We start from the raw sequence: 8528 nt of genomic DNA on the forward strand, positions 1-8528 counted from the left end.
CTTGGATGTATTATTAATTTTGACATTTATTACACATAATTTATTTCCTTAATACAACTGCATGTTATACAACAGTGTCTATTAGAGATACTGTGGTTTAAAAGCCCCAGAAAAATACTTAGAAAGATGGAAGACACAGGTATAGGGGCTGAAAAGTAATTCTGTATGTCCACAAGTAGAAACAGTCAATATTAGAATGTTATTTCTCCCCCAGTTGACATAAATTAAACTCAAACCTAGTCAAAATACCAGCAGTATTTTTTAATTTGGACAAACTCGTTATAAACTTTACGTGAAAATGCAAAGGATCTAGAAAAGAAAAGAACTATTTCGAAAAAGAAGAACAAAATTGGAAGACTTACACAGCCTAATTTCAAGATTTATGATAAAGCCAAGGTAACTAAGATGGTGTAGTCTTGATGTAAAGATAAAAAGTCAGTGGAACAGAATAGAAAGTCTAGAAATAGACTCATGCGTATATAGTCAATCGATTTATGAAAAGGTATCAAGGCAATCCAATGCAAAAAGGGTGATCTTTTCAACAAATGGTGCTGAAGCAATTGGCTAGTTGTGTACAAAGAAATAAACCTTGACCCTTACATCATATCATAAACAGAAATTAACCCAAATAGGTCATAGATCCAAATGTTAGAGCTAAAACTATAAAACTGTTAAACAAAAACATGTGAGAAAATCTTTTAGATGGTGAGCTTCTTGTGGCTAGGGACCCACCCCATTTTACTCTTCATTTATCTCTGTCTCTCCTCAGCACCTACCCTGGCTCATAGAAGGTATCCAAGGAATGCTGGAACTCAATGAGACCTTGCTTTGTGGCTCTAAGAGTGCTGATGGGCAGGGAACCTAGATTTGCGTGCTTGTATTTCAGAACTCTGGTATATTCCTTCAGGGTTTGGCTTCACTCCTTTCATAATGTACTGGTGGAGAATGGGGAGTCTCAGAAGCATCACCCCTCACTGGGTGCTTCTTTGATGCCTCTCCCTTTGGGATTTGACCACAGCATTTCTAAACTGAAAGAATGGGACCTCCAATCTTGGGGCATAGTTTGGTGTCTCCTCAGCTCTGGTAGATCTACCCTAGGTTGAACCCAGTGATGCATTGCTCCCTGGTCACTCATACTGCCTTATTTTTCTGCTACTTATTATAAAACACAATACATGTTTATAACACTGAGAAAACACGGTATGCCAGGGCACTGAGGTTTTTTGGTGCAAAGGTGGCTCAGCTCATGCTAAGGGTTGTTCCAAAAGAGTATAGTGAAGGGCACTCAAATCCGCATAAGCCAGCAAAATATTTATTCTAAAAATATGCACAGGAAGGATTTGATACTATTTTTATTAGAGGGACACACTCCATTTCCTGTTCTCTGTGTTAGAGGCCTCCAATCTATCTGGCTCATAACCTAGACAAACTCCGCAGCTGAGAACTCTTTTGGTTTTTCCTTCCTTATATTCTCACTATTATGCTACCTATTTTCTAAGCACAAGCAACATTTTCATGGAAAACTTTAGCTGATCTTGTCTAGGTGGAGACTGAGCTAGAACCACACCCAGGTGAGTCCTTGTGGAAAACTGCTGTCATTTAACAACACAGGTCCTACTCTCAACAGGAATAGAGTTGTGGTTTTAGCACATGTTAGAACTGAATGGCTGGAGATTAAGATTGTGCATCTATGAGCTTTAGATTCATGTCTTCTTAGTAAACATCACATATTTTTCCTTGATGGATTTTCATTCTCTTCCATTGTGGTTGAAGCACTGGAAGTATGGCAGTGTGTGCTTTACTTTTAGTGATACTTTTCTTCCAGAAACACCAAAAGAGTACTGCCAGATAAGTATCCTTTGATTCAGGCCAAGATTACCCTAGGCCAGGTGACTTTGCCCAGAAGATGGCTTGCTCTAGGACCTAGAGTTACTTTAGAACACTCTCCTCCCACACTGAACATTTCACTGATTCTACTTCACAGACTCTAATGATCACATATGACAATCATTTAAGCAAGAGTTGTCATCGTTACTATGCTGCTATACTGGAGGAATTTTTGAGAATCACAATTTACTTTCATCTCGAAAATGACTATACCTATTTGCTTGGACATTGTATAAAAACATTTTATTTGGGGGTTAAATTGGCAAAAATTATCTTCAAACAAACTAGATATGTATGTATTGCTTAACGATAATGATGGGGATACTTTCTGAGAAATGCATCCTTCAGTGATTTTGTCATCGTGTGATCATTATAGAGTGCACTTCCACAAACCTAGGTGGGACAGCCCACTGTGCACCCAGGCTATATGGTACAGCCTGTTGCTCCTAGGATACAAACCTCTACAGCATGTTTCTGTACTGAATACCGTAGGCAACTGTAACACAATGGGAAATATTGGTGTATCTAAATGTAGCCAAACATAGAGAAGTTTAAGTAAAAATATGGTATAAAGATAAGAAGTGGCACACCTGTATGGGATACTTACTATGAATGGTTTACAGGACTGGAAGTTGCTTTGGGTGAGTCAGTGAGTGACTGTTGAGTGAATGGGAAGGCCTAGGACATTACTGTATACTACTGTAGGCTTTATCAACACTGTATACTTAGGCTACATTCAATTTCTAAAAGATACTTTTCTTTCTTTGAGACTAAATTAACCTTACCTTACTATAACTGTTTTACTTTATAAACTTTTCGATTTTTTAAACTTTTGATGGTTTTGTCATAATACTTAGCCTAAAACTCAAACACAGTGCACAGTTATACAAAAATATTTTCTTTCTTTATGTTTTAGCTGTATACTTTTTTTTCTATTTAAATTTTTAACTTAATTTTTCGGTTTTGTTAAACACTAAGACCACACACATACATCTGCCTAGGCTTACATAGGATCAGGATCATCAGTATCACTGTCTCCCACCTTCACATCTTGTGCCACTGGCAGGTCTTCAGGAGCAATATCACGCATGGAACTGTCATCCCCTGTGAGAACAATACCTTCGGGAATACCTCCTGAATGACCTGAATGAAGCTGTTTTACAGTTAACATTTTTTCATAAGTAGATGATGTACATGGTAAAATGCCAATAAAAAGTATAGTATAGTAAATACATAAACCAGGAGCATAGTCACTTATTGTCGTTATTATGTGCTATACATAACTGTATGTGCTATACTTTTAAAGGACTGAAAGCACAGTAGGTTTGTTTACACCAGCCTCACCAAAAACATGTGAGTAATGCATTGCACTATGATTCTGAGATGGCTGCAAAGTCACTGGGCAATAGGAATTTTTCAACTCCATTGTAATTTTATGGGACCACCATTCTGTATGTGGTGTATCATTAACCAAAATGTCATTATGCAGTCCATGACTGTATATACATACCTGAAATGAACATATACGTGGGTTTTTGTTTGTCTTTTGCTTTTACATCTTTCAAGAGATTTTGTAAAAGTCCAGCTCTTTTTGTCTCTCCTCACTGCCCACTACTCCAGATGCTTTAAAAGTATCTGGCACATCGGCCCAAGTCAAGCAGAAGAAGGACTGAATATTTCATCTGTGAATTTCAAAGAACTTAAATTTTATACTACTACCACATTCTCTGCTACTGCTATAACAGGCTTTTTTGTAAGCTAGTGTTCAAAAATCACTCCTAAGAAAGCAGTGTATGTTGATAGGTTCTAGTGTGAACTAGGGGCAACTTCACCTGGAGTTGGTGTTGGTCTTTGTGGTACCTGACTTGTCCTCGGTGCTGGAGTTTCACTTTGTCTTAATCTACTAGGGCTGCTATTACAAAATACTGTGGACTGGGTGACTGAAACAACATACTTTGTTTCTCACAGTTCTGGAGGCTGGAAGTCCAAGATGGAGGTGCCAGCAGGGTTTTGTTTCTGGTGAGGGTTCTCTTTCTGGCTTGCAGATGGCTGCTTTCTTGCTGTGTTCTCATGGCAGAGAGCGAGAGGACTCTGGTCCCTTCCTCTGTACAAAGGCATCAATCTCATTATGGCGACTCCAACCTCAGGACCTCATCTAAACCTAATTACCTCCTCTCAAAGTCTCCACATCTATTCCATCACATTGGGGATTAGAACTTCAACACATGAATTTTGGGTTGACACAAACTTTAAGTCCATAGCATACCTTTTGCCCCTAGCTGCATGTTGATTCTTTCTATGGCTTTACTGAATGCATAGCAACACAAGGCACAGAAACCTGAATAAGACTGTAATTGTGCTTCTCATCATTGATCCCCAGGAATACAAGGTCTTGTGAATTTTAATTCTTATAAACTTTCCCTAAGAGAATATTATGCAGTTATGATTAAAGTCTAGCATCCAGAGAGGTCTATGTTAAGAATTCCTCAACATTAAATTTATTGGGGATACCCTGAATAGCATGTTGGCAGGAGAAATATTTTTAAACAGTGTTAGGCTGGGAGGATTTTACTATTTACTTTTGGTATAAACAGATTTTTATCCAGCACTTACCATCAACTTGACCTACATTTCACCTGGTACAACAAAAAATTTCAATGAAAAACAGAAAACAAGAGCGCAGGATTTAAAGCCAGAGATGTTTAAGAGAGGGGGTGTTTGTAGGTACTTCTCTTCTATTTACTGTCTTAAAAATGGATGTAATACCAATGAAGGTTCTAGGATTTTATTTCTGTCCACATTTAAAATGCTCTGAATACCACCAATGCACAATGTTTATAGAGCACAGTTAAACAGCATCCAATTTCTGGGGTTAAAGTAAGATATTACGTACTTTACTGAAGTAGAATGTGATCTTTTCAGTAAAGCTGGACAGTAGGTGCGTTTACACTGTGCTTTTAAGTTCTAAGCCAATTCCACTAATTCTATTGATGTACCAATCCATATTTTAGTAATAGCCACCATGGTAAATAATATTTATTGTTCTTTCATCTTTCTATTTTGGGTGAAAGACAAATATTGTCATATATTTTGAAAACCTTTTAGAAAACCAAGAAAGAAAGACTTTTTTTTTCTTCCACTGTGCTGGGCCTCTTGATACAGTTTTTGAAACCCAGTTAGTATTTTATCATTAGAGTACATTTTAATTCAAAATAGCTGTATTTTGGCTAGGACTGGTGGTTCACACCTGTAATCCCAGCACTTTGTGAGGCCAAGGAAGGCAGATCACCTGAGGTCAGGAGTTCGAGACCAGCTTGGCCAACATGGCGAAACCCTGTCTCTACTAAAAATACAAAAAGTAGCTGGACATGGTGGTGCGTGCCTGTAATCCTATTGACTTGGGAGGCTAAGGCAGGAGAATTGCTTGAATCCAAGAGGTGGAGGTTGCAGTGAGCAGAGATTGCACCACTGCACTCCAGCATGGGCTGCAGAGTGAGACTCCATCTCAAAAAAAAAAAAAAAAAGCTATATTTAACGTGCTTAATAATGCTCAATAGCCTCTTATGGGTAGTGGTTATGATGCTGAATAATGAAGAGATAGAAAAATATGCATCAAAAATATTAATAGTTGTTATCTATAGGTTGTACAATTATGAATTTATCTCAGATTACTCATATTTTCTGGATTTATTATAAACATATGTTACTTTCGTAAGATAAGAAATCTGTGCTTAATTTAAAACATGTCAAAAGGGACTTTATATTCTATGGTGAAACTCGTTTGTTCATCCCTCTAACAATTCTGGTGGAGAAAGTAGTCTGTTTTTAGGACAGTTGAAGTTTATGACTTCAGTACTGCAGCCATTTCAGAGAACTGTGTGTGCATTTGCATGCGTGTGTGTGTGTGTGTGTGTGTGCGTGTGTGTGTGTGTGACTAGAGATCGTGTACAAAGTCCTTTCTGTGGACCTTGCCAATCCCTACAATCACGGAGGCATAGTGGCTCTGAGGCACAAGAACAAGCCTTTTGGTGACGATCATTAGCCTGAAGTTGTAGTCCTCAATTTTGATCAAATCCATTTTTCTTCAACAAAGTATTTTTACATTTGTTAGTCCAGGATGACCTACTGGCTCAAACATAAAATCTGGGATAGAGAGTTCTTGGGTTAGCTGTAGAGGTTAAGTGCCAGCATTTCAGAGCTGTTGGGGCCAGATTCCCATCAAAAACAATCCACTGGGATTTTGGAGTACCCAAGTATTAGCCAAGTTAGGGTCTAGTTCAGTATTCCTATGAAATGACACACTGGAATTATTCTGTCAGATGGAGCTATGGAATGTACCCCACCACATGATTAGATATCTCTGAACTATAAACACTGGAACTGTTGGAATGCCAAATGGAGTCACATGGAGATCAGTGACACTTTACATCTTAGTGGCGTCACAACAAACTACTATATTCATTAAAGGTTTACACTTTGGGTACCTTGGCCTATGTTCAGTGATGGTCTAAAATGATAGCCTACATCATTTTTTGTTCCCTCAGTATATATTATAGTAAAATTAGTCATGATAAAAATCATTTGGCATTAATGACCATGTCATAAGTACTTTATGAGATTTCCACCCCCCGATTCTTTATTAATTTTTCAAGAGATTCCAAGATATCCTGGGGATGGAGTTAAGATATCCCTGGGATGGTTTTCCAAGGTTATGATTAGAGCAGTTTGATCCAATCTGACAAAGTCTCATGTGTCTTTAAGCATAAAGCACCTGCCAAGCCAAATGTGTACCAGACCACTGGAATTCCTTGGCATTGTTTTACGAAGCAGGAGGCTTGGGTAGTGGGGCACTCACCAAACTACTCAGTATTTTTTTTTTTTTTTTTAAAAACAAAACATTCTTACAAAACAAGCCTTGTCTTTGGTTTCCAAACCACAAAATTCTGAAGCTGGGTTTTCAGGAAACCACTGTATTTCTGAATGAAATGTTGCTAAGCCCCATCATATTTTCAGTTATTGCACTCTGTTCAGAGGCCTCTGATGGTTCCTTAGTTAAGCCATCTCATACAGGCGTTGGTAAAGATACTGATCTGTAGAATTAAAGAGAAAAGATGTGACATCTCTTCTTTATTTAGGCTACAAGAATTAATTGGCATTTTCCCAGGCCTTTTCTTTGACTCATTGATGAATAGATATGATACACAACTGCTCTGTTCCCTGTTTCAGAGAACAAACTATTTGAGGAAGAATGTTTTCAATGACATCCATGGAGTGGAAAATTTAGTCTCCCCTATGAGCAGGAATAGTCACGGAAATTTTACCACCTATCAGGCCTAGGGCTTGGAAAAAATAATCTGGCAAGCTTCACTAAAGATTCCAAAAAGACTGCATCAGGGCCAATTGCTTTAACAAATATATCCCAGAGTATATAGGCTCAAATATAATACAAGTTTATTTCTTGTCCATACGCCAGTGGCAGGCAGGGGAAAATGTGGGCAGCGGTTTTCCTCCACATAGTCATTTAGAAATCTAGGTTGATAGAGGCCTCGCCAATGTCAGTATATGGATGCACCAAGGTTTGCTCACCAAGGATTTCCCCCTACTAGGGAAAGTAAGCCAGAGAAAATAATTTTATGGACCAGAACTGGACATGGCATGCAACATTTCCGTGGCATGAGTGGAAATATTGAGTTCATGGGCTAGAACTCAATTTATATGGTCTCACCTAGTTGCAAAGAAGACTGGAAAACGTAGTTCCTACCTGGGCAGTCACATTTCAAAGAATCTCTGCACTATGGATAGGAGACCATGAATTTTTGGTGGACTGTGAACTACCTATATCATGTGCTCTACCATATTTCTTATGAGAATGTTTAGACAGATAAAGAATTAACGCTACTGTTTGAAATGGAAAACAACAAAAGAATAAAGCATTCTCCCCATGAATAGCCTTAATGGTGATATTTTCACCACTGTCTCTACTATCTCCATGGAACTACTGTAGAGGAGACCTAAGAAGGAAGAAAATGGAAGAAAAGAAGGAGGGAACCTCAGAGGAGAAGAAAAGGAAGAGAGAGTAAAAAAGAGAAAGGGAAAAAGACTCTGGAAAACATGACGAAAGGATGAGAAAAATAAACTTGGACTTCTCTGGATACACTCGAGAGATTAAAAAAAGTTAGCAGCATTTTACTTCTTGTGCAGTTTTCCCTCTCAAATCATGAGATAACTTCACACAGGTTTTGTGTGGGCATAGCTGGGCTCTGGTTCCCCTGCACTTCAGAAATGTTCTAGTCCTGGTTTACCATTACATTACGTTAATACAAAGATAACGTATGAAAAGGCTTTGTAAAATACAAAGAATTATCCAACTGTAATTAATATGGATTTTAGCATGAGACCTGATACATATTTTTTAAAGGTTGTGCTGGGCTGACTCAGAAAATCACCGTGTACTGATTACAAGTCCTTTGTATTTTATTTTAAAATAACATTTTATACTAAAACATAAAATGCATACAGATAAAGGCATAAATCCCCATTGTGCTGCTTGATGAATTTTTACAAAATGATTGTGAAGAAACATAACATTACCAACATCCACACAATCCTCTCATCCTTGTTCCTAATAATGATTCTCTCTT

The 8528-nt window shown here is 37.9% G+C and overlaps 1 long non-coding RNA gene across 1 annotated transcript; it reads right to left on the reverse strand.

Annotated features, from left to right (window-relative positions):
- Nucleotides 1-2297: 2297 nt before the first annotated feature.
- On the reverse strand, nucleotides 2298-8304 carry LOC116564105. The gene is made up of 3 exons (XR_004274737.1): nucleotides 8293-8304; nucleotides 6743-6749; nucleotides 2298-2617 (listed from the first exon to the last, which is right to left on the reverse strand). It is a non-coding gene; the product is annotated as an uncharacterized LOC116564105 (long non-coding RNA).
- Between the last annotated feature and the right edge of the window lie 224 nt (nucleotides 8305-8528).

The sequence above is a fragment of the Sapajus apella genome, unplaced genomic scaffold, assembly GCF_009761245.1.
Source record: "Sapajus apella isolate SASKATOON/1434 unplaced genomic scaffold, GSC_monkey_1.0 scaffold1, whole genome shotgun sequence".
Classification (NCBI taxonomy): Eukaryota; Metazoa; Chordata; class Mammalia; order Primates; family Cebidae; genus Sapajus; species Sapajus apella.